This window comes from Hippopotamus amphibius, chromosome 14 (genome assembly GCF_030028045.1).
Source record: "Hippopotamus amphibius kiboko isolate mHipAmp2 chromosome 14, mHipAmp2.hap2, whole genome shotgun sequence".
Taxonomy (NCBI): domain Eukaryota; kingdom Metazoa; phylum Chordata; class Mammalia; order Artiodactyla; family Hippopotamidae; genus Hippopotamus; species Hippopotamus amphibius.
In genome coordinates, this window is record NC_080199.1 from 50,444,079 (window position 1) to 50,457,689 (window position 13,611).

The 13,611-nt window shown below is 31.4% G+C and overlaps 1 protein-coding gene across 1 annotated transcript in view; it reads right to left on the reverse strand.

Moving 5' to 3' along the window:
• The window catches only part of PCDH17 (protocadherin 17), an 88,664-nt gene that overhangs the window by 54,787 nt on the left and 20,266 nt on the right, over window positions 1-13,611 (reverse strand). The gene's annotated exons all lie outside the window — the stretch shown is intronic.

Genomic DNA, 13,611 nt, shown 5'->3' on the forward strand with positions numbered 1-13,611 from the left:
GAAAAAAATACGTATAGTTGTACACTGGACAAATCTCCTGCAGAGCAACAAGATTTCCTAGTGGAAAAATGATTAATAATTCAAAAATTCCCTTAATCTTCAGATTTGTACATTTTAATTAAATTGGAAATTGCTGACATGTAATTATGTACTCAGAACAATTAAATGATTCCGGTCCACAAATTACCTGTTAGAGTAAACAATGAGCCTGTCATAACTGGCATTCTCTGTTAGTACCAGGATGGATAACACTGTCTGTGTTGTTTCATTACTTAGATACTAAGATTGAATATTTGTGGGAGGTGTGGAAAAATGACCTAATTTTTCCATATTAAAAGCATGAATTATTTAATAATACTCATTTTTAAACATAATTACATCATCTGCTGGGATTCTTTGCCCTCCTTGATGTAACATCATTTAAAGTCATCCACTCCTCAATTAAGGGATATAAGGCCTTTCCTTCAAATTTTACCAGTAACAAAGACAAGCATGGCACCTATGGGTGAACTCATCTCTATAATGCATCCTTAGCTGCATCCCTACTCTGGAAACTGTACTCAATATAAGGGAAAGGGGTGTTACTTCCTGGTTATTAAAAATAAAATGAAATAAAAATAAGGATTAAAATGTTACTTAAAACATTAAGAGTAAAGACACTGAGAAATGAGTCTTGTTTTTGTGGCTGTTTTTACTGCTTCCAAACTGACATGGAGGTCTGCCAAACAGAACTGAATTCTCCTTGTACCATGGAACAGAGTCTTTTGGGAGAAAGAGAGTAGATCTTTCATAGATCTCCCTATACTGTACATTCACACACGTTACTTCTTCTTGCAGCTGACTCAGCGACAAAGGTTCTCCTGTTTTCTGCCTCACTTCATATCACATCATTGTGCTCTGAAGCAGCGATGGGTTCCTACAAGATCATCCAGCATGCAAGTATCAGTGACACAGGAGCATGCAATTCATGAAGCAGAGGGCCCAAGGTAAGGCTTAATGTAGAGCAATGTGTTTTCCTTACAAATAAGGCTAATTTAAACTAACTGGACTTTTTTTTTTGTCCTGTGTAATTTAAATTATTTGGCTTCTTTAACTATCACTGGGAAAAAAAAATGTTAAGAATAGTAGTTTAAAATACTATCTAAGTTTTACTCTCTGTTAGAAGTTGGAGGACAGGAAAAACCTTCACAAATTTCTTAATCTACAATTTCTTCTTGTTGTTCAAATGACCTTTGTCAAAATAAATGCAAAGATGAAGGTAAACAGTATAGGTTAATTTCTCACTGCTAATCCACTTTAACTAGCAGGTGGTAGCAAACATTTTTTATTAACATTTTACTAATTTCCAGATTCTCTGAAGCACCTTATTTGTTTCCATAACAAACTATCAATCTTTAAGCATAACTTTATCTTCTAGTAAAAGTAATAATGGAAACCAACACCAAGAGCAAAAATGTTTGCAAAAGAATTTTGCCAATTTTAAAGACTAAAATTACTTAGAAACTCCACATTTAAACTTAAAATCATCTAATTCATTTTTCTGAATTGGTTGAAAACATGTATCAGCTCATCACTGCTGTCAGTTGAAAGCTAAACCTGAGTATCTTAGAACACTTCAGAAAAACAGAATCCAGGGTTTTAAGGAGAGAGTAAAATGTAAAGTTGAAGTGTAAACTCTAGTTAGAAAATATAAGGACTATTATAAGTAATCTTCTGATTTGAACCGCCGCTTTGATTAGGTGGAAACTCTAGGATGTGGATCCCTATTCAGTTAGACACAGGAAAACAGACTGGGAAAACTTTTTTTCCTTCATTCTAATGGGGACAGTAGCTAAAAATATTTGCATAATATCAAAGTTCTAAGCAGTTCTAATAAAATAGACTTAAACTAAGAAATAAAATACATTTTCCAATTGAGTGAAGAGCTGTTTTAAATTATATGTGTGTTTGCACTTGTCTATGTATGTTTGTATGTGTGTATCAGAATGTTTGATGAACACTGGGCAATGGTAATGCTACTACATATTGTTTTGATGAAAATAGAAAAACAAGAGAAAGCTAGAAAAGAAGGAATTTTGGAAAGGAAAGAAAGAGAGAAATTAAAGCAGGGAGAAAGGCAAGGGAAAAATAGAAGGAGAGGAGGAAGAGAAAAAAAGATATATAAAGGAGGAGAAATGAGGGTGGAGGGTGGTTAAAAAAGGCTAAAAAAGGTTGGTTTATTATCATAGAATTTCACAAAATATAATTTTAGAAGTCTGCAACTTAATCAGTAGCAGAGTATCAGAAGTTTACAAATAATGTCTGTCTGCATTCATTCACTAAAATAGGTAGGAATGTGAGAGGCTGTAAGTGATTATAATTATAATGATGCAACAGCCATTTGGCCTTTAACAAACATATGACTAATTCACTATAAAAACCACACTGGTTTTAATATAGAAAATAACATTTTCATTATCCAGGCTCCAAAGCTGTCTGAAAACTCATTTAAAATAATCTGAATATAAAATAGAAGTATTTACATAGGAAAACAAACAAACAAAAATAGACAAAAAAGCCATATGTATTACAACAACATTTAATTTAGAAATAGAAGAGATTTCAGCTATTTTCCAACACTGTATTCTAAAAATCTAGTTCTACCTTGTACATTTATAATTCTTAACCTTTAAGTCGAGAAAAAAAGTAAAATTTGATGTCAGACACTTGTAGATTTTTAGGTCTCAGCAGAGTAATTAAAATATGAATATGCTTAACTCTTGAAAACTTTATCCTATTCCATAGAAACTGATCAATAGAATGTTTTCCCTTCAAACGCAACTTGAACACAGCAACTTTTAGTTTTAAAACATATAATTTGTTTATTATAAAAAATGTATCCCTGGAATTGGTGGATAGTTAAAGAAAGTTCTAAAGTAGACACTTTGAATTAAACTGTAGGATATGATGATCTTTTTAATCTATTTTACTCAGAAATAAAAAGAGAAATGTTTTGGTGTTTTTTTAAGTGATCATTTGCTCATAATGATCACTGAAAACAAATCTAAACTAATTTATAAACTGAGTGGCATGCTTGCTTTAATTTTTTTTGTTTGTTTTTCTTTTTTGATGAAGATAAAAATTTAGATATTCTTTACCTTCCTCTGTACAGAAAACATAAACAAATAAAAAACAAGTAATCAGGTAAACAAACACACAAAGTTGATAAAGTCTCTATGATATGGTTTCTTTGATTATTTGCCTTCATGCACTTCTCTTCTAGTACACAGCAAATTGTAGTAAATTTATAAATGATACTTGAGATCATAATTTTTATCAACAGTAGTCAATAATAAACTATTCCTAAGATGTGCCATCTTCTACTGCTTGCTCATCTATTACAAATCTAAAAAAATCATGATTTTAAAAACAAATGTCTCTGAAAAAGACCAAAAGATAGCACCTACTGAAACTGAATGATGTTGCCTGAAATTGGAAAAGCTCTTTATTTGTGGAAGTAGATTAATTTGATATGACCACTTACATATACCTAAAGAAGATGAGCTGCAAATGGATAGCACGAGGAGTCAAAACAGACTTTGTTTTTAATTATTAGAGTAGTAAAAATAGAAAATTTTAAAATATATCCAGTGTTTGACAAAATTCTCAAAATTTTAACGATAAAAATTCTCAGCAAGAAGGAATAGAAGGAAACTTCTTCAACTGCATAAAGAGCATCTATCAAAAAAAGAGTACAGCTAACATCGCACTTGGAAGACTGACAGCGTTCACCACTTCTATTCACCACTGCACTGAAACTACTAATATGTTCAATAAGGTAAGAAAACAAAGTAAAGGACATATAAGTTGGAAAAGGAAGAAAAAAAAAATTCACATTATTGTATTCTCAGAAACAGTATTGTTCAAGCAGAAAATAAGAAGGAATCAAGACAAACAAAAACCAACAAAACTTCTTAGAATGAATAAGTAAGTCAAGCAAAGTTGCCATATTCAAGGACACCACACAAAAATCAACCATATTTCTATATTCTAGCAGTGAATTATTTGTAAACAGAACCATCCAAAGCAATACATTTATAATATTTCCCTAAATATCAAATACTTAAGCAAATAGATAATTAAAATAAAAGTACAGAATCTATTTGTTGAACATTACAAAAACTGATGGAATAAATCCAAGAAGGCATAAATAAATGGGGAGGTATATCATGTTTACAGATTGAAAAATTCAACATGGTAAAGACATCAATGTTCCTCAAATAATCTGTACATGTAACACAATTCCATTCATATTCACTGCATGATTTTTTGCAGCTATAGACAAGAAGATTCTAGAACTTAAAACAAAAAGAAAAGAACTATAATAGCCAAAATCATTTTGAAAAAGAAGATTAAATTTGAAGGAATCACACTACCTTATCTTAAGAATTATTATGAAGCTATAGTAATCAAGATAATGTAGTATTGTCTATGGAAAGACACAGATCAATGGGAAAGAAGAGACTGTTCAGAAGAAGCCCACAGAAATAGGTCCAACGAATTTTTATAAAGTTGCAAAAGGCAATTCAATAAAAATGAAGCTTGGCCATTCAATAGAAATGAATACTTTGTAAAAACAAAACAAAAACTTTAAAAAATTGAAATTGATCATAGATTTAAATGGAAAACATAAAAATATAAAACTTTAGAAGAAAACCTTGCACAAAATCTATGTGGCCTGACAGTACGCAGAGTTTAGACATGATACCAAAAGTATGATCCATAGGGGAAAAAAGAGACCAAAATTAACACAATAATTTGGTATTTACCTTAAACAAATGAGACTATGATCACACAGAGATCTGTACATGAATATTTCAAGAGCTCTCTTTGCCAAAACTGGAATCTGCCCAGATACCTTTCAACAGGTAAACAGATAGGCTGTGGTACATACATACAGTGAAAAGCTATTAACAATAAAAAAAACGAACTATTGACACAACAACTTGGATGAACCTCAAAAGTATTATGTTGAGTGAAAGAAGCCAGTCTCAAAAAAGTTGCACACTGTATGATTCCATTCATAAGGCTTCTCAAAAGAGCAAAAACTATTATGACAAAGAATAGAGTGTGCATGCCGGGGGGTAAGATTGACTATAGAGATGAAGATGCTTTTTAGGGTGATAGAACTGTTTAGTATCCTGATTGTGGTGTTAGTTTCATGAAACTGTATATGAAAAAAAAAATACACAGAACTCTGCATTCAGAAAAAGATTCATTTTACTGGATGCTAATAAAAGATAATTCCAAATAATAAATAATCATCTGCATCTCATATACACTGAAGATACTTCTGTCTCACAGAGAATTATAAAACTACAAATTCTTTCATCAAATAGTCTCCATGAGTAGTATTTCTGAAATTTGTCTTTTAAAATTATATAGAGCCGACTTTTAAAACCCTATGTAGAAATCCCATATTTATTTCGATAGACTACAAATGGATCCAAGATACAAAGTGCTATTTAGCCACACTAACAAACCCAGGCAACATTCTATAAGACAGTCATCTTAATATGAATTATTTAGCTCAATTTTCATTTTTTTCAAAGATGTTTTTCTTGTGTGCAGTTCTCGTTTACCCAGCCATAAAATAGATACTTTAAATAAAGCTTTTGGACTGCATTTTTGCAAAGAAATAGCTTTCCCTTTCAATGCATGAAAAAATATGCCTGTAGCGTGAAGAACTGGGAACCATTCTTAGAAATGGTAAGTTTTTTAATTTAGAGAATACCTCATGAAATTGATTCTCCATTTGGAAGTAAGTGAATAGAATATCCTTGTAAAGACTAAAGACATTGAGTATGAAATCATTAGCATCTAAGGTGCACCAAAGTGTATACAAAATAGTCAAAATAATTTTACAACTTTGATGGTAAAATTAGGGTAATACTATCTAAAATGTGTGGCTTTATATTTTACATGAGATAATATACGAAAATATCTTAGTCATATAATACCATTCCTGTTATAACTTTTTATTTTTTAATGTTTTATTTTTTGGTTGCATCCCACAGCTTGTAGGATCCTAGTTCCCCAACCAGTGATCAAATCGGGCCCCCTGCAGTAGAAGAACAGGGTCCTATCCACTGGACCACCAGGGAACTCCCACTTTTAAATTGTTTTAATCTTATAAGTAGCACTGTAATGATCATGAAATAATGATAACTGGATGGAAGTCTGGTAAATTGTAAAACAATACTTGAATTTCTAGAAAATAAGAAAACTGTGGGATGAGAAAAATAAAGACCTCATTGTTTTAAGTCTCTTTTCTAAAGAATTACTAAGAAAAAAAAAAACAAAAAACAAAAACAGAATACTATTCTCCAAATGTATCCCTGCAAAAAGAAGAGAGAAAAATATTGTGAGCATTAGGAAACTGGATTCTATAGTTATTTTTCACCATCATAGATAATATTTAAGTAAATGATGCTAGAATTCAATTTGTGATTAGTGCAATAACTATGTGATAAGTATATACACAGTACCTTGCTTCTAATTTGCCAGCACTATCTTATATTTCCCACTATAGAGTCATGAGACAGTCAGGAAATTTCCTATAGAGAAAACAATTCTGACAAACCAAACAGCTCTGGCATTTCCAAAATCATTGTTGTGGAAACACAGAAGACAGTGGTCTATAAACTGCTGGCATTCTTGATATTATTTTGCTTTTCTACATCTGTTTCTTTACTAAAGAGGAGACCTTTGGGACAGAAGCTCAGTAGGTAAATTCATTCCACAAACACATATTTAGCTCAAACCATGCACAGTATAAAAAAAACTAGCATTCACCAGTGTAAAATTCATAGTATCTGAGATTCAATCAAGAATTACAAGGCATGCAATAAACCAGGAAAATATAACCTATACCTAGGAGAAAATCAATCAATAAAAACAGACCCCGGAATGAAAAAGATGACAGAATTAACCAAAAAAGACCTTAAAATCTATTAGAATATTGAAAATATGATTGGAAATGTAAAAGCACGACTCTGAGAGTAAGTGCCTTAAATTTTGAGCCCCAAGAACCTCCCTTGCAGTATCCTAATCTTGAGTCTAAAGATGAGAAATAGATGACCCAAAAGACACAAAATGAAACTTCTAAAAATGAAAATTATTAATGTTTGAAATTAAAAATACAGTGAATAAGGAAAAACAGATTAGACAATAAGGGACAAAAGATGTAGCATTTTACACCAAGTTCTAGAAGCATCTCCTCGACAATAGATATATATATATATATAATATTAAATTTCCATTTTATGTTTATCTGTATAAACTTTATGTATTTGTGGCAATATTCTGTTTATAATTTTGTAATACATTAGAGAGCAGACAGGTATGTCAAATACAAAAAGGCTCTCCCAAAGTTTGCAATACAAGTACGAAGAAAGCTTTCATTCTAGAGGTATTGATCTAGAATTGGAATTGAAGAAAAATGAAAGTGTATGTTTGACTCTTTGAAGTCATCATTAAGAGAAAACTTCTCACAGACCTATTTCGGGTTGGATATGTAGTTTTGGTGTTGAATTTTATCATTATAGCTTCATATACTTAGATGATGGGTGTTTTCCTAATCCAGAGTGAAATTCTGAAAATTTCTTTGAATTAGGGACAAAAGATTGATTGCGTATATTGATGCCACTGGGTTGCAAACAAAATGAAGCAAGTTGAATTTTTCCCTTAATTCAAAGGTACTGCTTTTCATTGATAACAAGCATTCTCTTTGCAGCAGTCTGAGCACAAGGGAGTGTTAAGAGGTGAATAATTCACTTTAAGCCTTTTCATCCCAACATTGCTTCTGATAGCTCTGCCTTCGACAGAATATATGGTGTAGTTCTTTCCACATTGCTGAAGTAGACAACATCATTTTAAACCACCACTTACAAAGTTATCTGACAGCACCTATAGCTTTGAAATTTCTAAAGTGCATGAGGTATGGCAATAACTATATTTATCAGCGCTTTTCAAAATAATACATTTTAAACAAGTATAGTGTGGTTCATACTTATGTTACTAAAGGTATTAGAAAATCAGTGAGAAATTCTTACGGCATTCAGCAAAAACTAACATTACTTTAAATTAAAAATGGGAGGACAAGAACAGCATACCCTGTAAGTGAGAATTGTAAGTCTACTGCTCATTTCAGATGACTTAGATGAATTTTTAAAGTGATGTGGCTGTATCTGAAAACCTCTTGCAAATGTTAACCCTTTTATAAATGACACTGGTAACTTCAATATTAACTGAATTTAGTTATGCAATTTGTGAATCTTAAAGAAAATCATCTTTGACAAGAAAGAAGAAAATCGAAAAACTCAAAAGGTAAGATGAGAACTACTTGTTAACTATAAAAGCACACAAAATAGAGAATGCTGCACATTCTCTTTACATATTTGCTGAAGGTTGGAGCTCAGAGGCCACCGAGGTGCCACTGAATGCTAGCTATGCTTTCCCATTGGCACTGGCAGCACATGATGCCATGAGTTGATGTCTTAGGAAAATAATCCAGACTTACTGGAAGACTGCTAACTTCAACATTCCTAATTGATTCATTCTCTTCAGTGTGGTAAGCCTCTCCATCTCAACCCTATCCAATACCCAGTCTTTGCTTTTTCTTCCAAGTGGTGGGGGGAGTTTGGAGTTCTTATCTGTGTCCTTGCTAACTCTTAGCCAGACATTTAGTCTTAGGAAACTCTCCTCTGCTTCCCTCCTATCATATTGTTTTTCCATCTCTATTAAGAATACTAAAGGATTTTCCCCCTGGAGGGAATATCTGAAAATAAATTCTCTGCAGCTGGGCCCCTAAGACTAACAACTCCAAGATTATACATCACCAATAAAAATTCATTACAAGCTTGAACTTCTAGAATACTCCACATATAAAGAGAAAGAATGAAAAGGGAGGGAGTCAAATTAGTGACACATTATTTAACTTCTTATCACTATGAATGCTGTCTTCTGCAAAATATATTTCCTTAAAATCTTATTTTATTAATTTCAAGAAACTTGCTAATAAGCAAATGGAAATTTTTAAAAATTGAATTATTTAAACTGAAACCAGTTTTTAGTCCAATTCACTTAGCTAATATGTATGTGCTTTGAAACTATACCTCAATGAATCTAAATGCATGTAAATGGTATCACTGTGTCTATTCTGTACTTGGAGATTTGGATTATGCGGTCCTACATTAGGATCTACAAAATGGCATTATTGATAATTACTATTCATTCTTCTCAGTTGCCCTAGGAGACACAATACTATAACTGTGCACATTTTTTTTTTTAAACAGAGAAACTTCAGCTGACTTTCATAAGGTCGCTTGTCATATACTCGATTCACTGTAGAACAATAACACTTGCCAGAGACTGCCAGGACCAGTCGGCTGATATACTGCCTCTCTAAGAAATAGAGAAAAATAATGATTCATCCCAATATTTTCAGAAATAAGTTAATGAGAAATTAAAATGAACTGCCTTGAATTAATCTTAAAAATTATTGTTACATAATAAGCAAAATAGTACTATTATTACCCCAATAACAAGACGACTGTGCACTTTTACCATTGTTTTTATACTTTCATGTTAAATTATTTTAATATGCTTAATATTATATTTAACTCTAATAACTAGATTTTTCTTTTGGCCAATAACATAAAGGTAATAATGGTCATTTATTATCAAATATACTAATGCATACAGTAGGCTTAACTTTCTAATTACCATCATTATAGTCATATATTATCAATTGTCAAAATAGGCACTTCTGAACACTTACCTTTTAAAGTGCAAATTTAAGGTATTATATTCAGTCAATCATTATGTGAAATTCCTAAAAAACAAATAACTAATTTGAAAGGTACACCAGCCTGTATGTCTGCTATCCATTTCATCAGTTTATTTTTTCACAATACACTAAAATTAAAAATTTTATGAATGGTATAAACACAATTCACCAGTGTTGCTTCTCAAAATATTAAAGTCTATGATTATTTAAATAATGATTACATTTTGCAAATGCAAGAAAAAATGATCAACAAGATCAATTTCTTATTTGATTTTGCAACAGACTCTCAAGTCATCAACTGTATGGGTATGTTCCAATTCTTAATAGGAGAAAAAAAATAGGAAGAATTCAAGATGAAATTGAATGATGCAGCACCTTTCTAATATTTTCCATCCTCTAACTCTTGATAGGTATAGAGAGCTTTTAACTCTTTATAAGTAATGATTCAGCCAATCAGCTAAACATCCAAGATATTTTACAATAATTAGTATATACTTTGGGAGACTTTTGAGTCCCCAACCTTTTGCATGGGTTTCAAAGATAATTTACTAACCCTTTCCTAAAAACAAAAAATATATAAAAATATAAATTAAAAAAAATAACCCACTGGATTTGAATTTCTGGCTGAAAAACTAAAGAGTAATTTGAAAGCCCAATAATGGAAATTTAGGAGAAAACATACAAGGAATTTGGAAGACCTATCCTCAGAAATGAATATTAAAAAGAAAAAGAAATTCCTACATTTTCAGGAAAAATTAATTATTAATCAAATTTATGAGTATTAGATTACTAGAATATTTTTCATTTTCCTTCTGAAATATAAGAATAAGTATCACATTTAAAATGTATGATTCAATGGAAATAGTCTATTTTAGGTTGGTGTTCATACCTGAAATTAAAATAAAGTGTCTTTACTAATGTTAACATATTTTTAATTAAACATTAGCACAAAATGAAGTGAAATATCTCTACTCTTTATCAGACTGTCACTTAATACCTAATTCAAGCATCCCCAGTTCTTTCTTTGCTTAAAGACATTAATTCTAAGAACTTTTTCTCCTCTAATGAAAGAAGCAATCTTACCTAGAGAATCACTTTAGGAGACAATAAGCCAGCATTCTTCCAACATCTCAGTTTGAAATAAGAGATAATCATTTTGATTTTGTTAGAAACTACTTAAAGTAGTTTCCACATAGTGCAGTTTTTTAGCAAACACTCAAATAGAAAAAAAATAAGAAATATTATAAACAATTAGTAATGACTTAAACAAAATTGGTTGGTGAGCTCTGGCTGGCTACAGGGCTCACACTGTTTTTGAAAATAAAATTTTATTGGAACTCAGCCATACCCTTTCATTTATATGTTGTCTACGGCTGCTTTCATGCTTCAATAGTGAAGTTGAGGAGTTGTGACAGAGACTCTATGGCCCCTAACTTTAAAAGATGTACTATCTGGTCCTTCATAAAAAAAAAAAAAAAAAAAAAAAAAAAAAAAAGTTGCAGCCTCCAGACTTAGAAAGACTAAATCTCAATTTTTAACCATATAATTAACATTTTTTACTCTACTCACTCCTGTAGATATAATAGCAATGAGGTATTTCCACATATGCACTATGCTTATGTGATGGTTAGGAAAAAACACAAGTCATTTTCATCCTCTATAGGACACAGACTTCATCACAGAGTATGCATTTGAAAGATATCTGATTGAAAAATGATTCATATTTTTAAGTGTATTTAGATTTTAGGTGATTTATGGCATGTTTATATTTAATTTCAAACCATTTAAAACTGTGGAAACAGTACCATCATGGGAACACCTGCAAACAAAATGCACTCAGATGCATGAAGTTTCCTGAATTGTATTACAAATTCCTCTAGTATGTACTTAGGATAAGAGTAAGCCATTCCCTCAGAGAGAAAAGAACTCTTCAGTACTTAGAACTTTGTCTCCTGTGTTTCCTTACATAATTTAGAGGTTGATGTCACAGTATTTCAACTATTCCAAATCAATTATTTCCTTTCAGACACACAGGCTGGGGCCATTATAATTATTTCTATTTTATGGATGGAGAAACTAAGGCCTATGGAATTCATGAAAGGCTAGCTAGAAGTTCCAATATGAGTAAGTAATATGAACAAGTTCCTTTGAATCAAAATTTTGCACTCTTTCAAATAAAAAACCTGCAAGTATTATGATTCATCTTGCTTTTGTGTGTATTGTCCTTTGCTTTCTATTCTATTCTATTCTATTCTATTCTATTCTATTTATCATTGTCTGATGTATTTTACAGATTATTTTCATTCTAATCATGCTTGTTAATCAACACTGCCTACAGAGTTCTAATACCAAGTCACACCCCATTGAATGGCTTTATTCCTATAATTGGTCAGCTCTGAATTAAACATAAATAAAAGCAATGACATCTACTGGACAATTTTGATTAGAATAAAAGAATCAAAGGCAGTTCTATGATCATATCTGAGAATTCAGGGCTGCTTCTGGAGTCTCCAAAATTTGGAAGTATTTTCACTACATAGGAACAACTACAGAACCTCTTGACACTACTGCTGATTTCCCATTTGAAAGACCCTGTGACAACGTGTTGTACATAGGCTCCGGCAGAGTTCTTCATGCTTTCTATGTGGAAGCCTAAAAGAATTCTTTTCTATATTGACCTGTAGTCTAGGCACTAAGTTGCCTTACTTCATAGCAGCAATTTTCATGTTATAAGATCTTCTCATACTCTATAGATACCTCAATAGAAATGCATGTCAAATATTATATCCCAACTGGTGTAGGAGTAAAAACCCTAAATTCTGAGTCAGATGACATTAGTTCTCTATTCCTGGCAAGCTGTGGTAACATTTCTGTGCTTCAATTTTCTCACATGAAAAGAAGTGTAAATGAAGTCAGATGCTGTCATATGTCTCTAACTTTCTAGTATTCATTGCCCTACAACAGTTCTTTGTGGAAACTTCTCTTCAGTTTTTACCTGGTGTGAGCTTTTCTTCCTACAAGGTGTCCCTGAATAACAAGCACAGGTCTTAAGGATGACTTAATAATATCTTTCCACTTCAGAGTTTAGTTTGATAGTTTAAGAAGTTTTAGAAATCTTAGAAACCAATTTTCACTAGGTAGTCTATTAAAAATCAGTCACATTTTAAAATGTCTACTTAACATTAAAACAAAAGTCTCCTGGTTTAGAGATGTCAAAATAGAAATTTACAGTAAAATAAATTTGCATTCCAATAAAATTACTTTTTTATAGTCATAAGTAACCTGGGATAAAATTGTACTTTTGTACAAATGCTAACATTGAGGCCAACTGAAATTTTGTTTTTACAGGGAATATGTCTACATATCAGTACCCTAAAATTTAACTGCTCCAGAATGTTTCGTGTCTTGCTGTTAACAAAAAAAATACATGTTAATATTTATTCAGAATTTAATACTGTCAATATTATTTATAAGCACAATCATATTTCATTCTTAATACTTATGACAGCCCTATGAGTAACAAATATTATTACACCTGATAAGAAAACAGAAAAAAGAAGTTAAGCAACTTGCTCTGGACTGAAAAGCAGTCTTTTTTTTAAACCAAGTCCTTGGGAATAGAATCTCAGTGTAAAGAATCTGTCAACTGATTAAATGAGTTATATCCATTAATTGACCAAAAATTCCACCATTTATATAAAACTACATCACTGACATAGAAAGATATCTATGCTATATTTATATAATTTTGAATGAAAAGTAGCTTTAAGATATTATGTTTT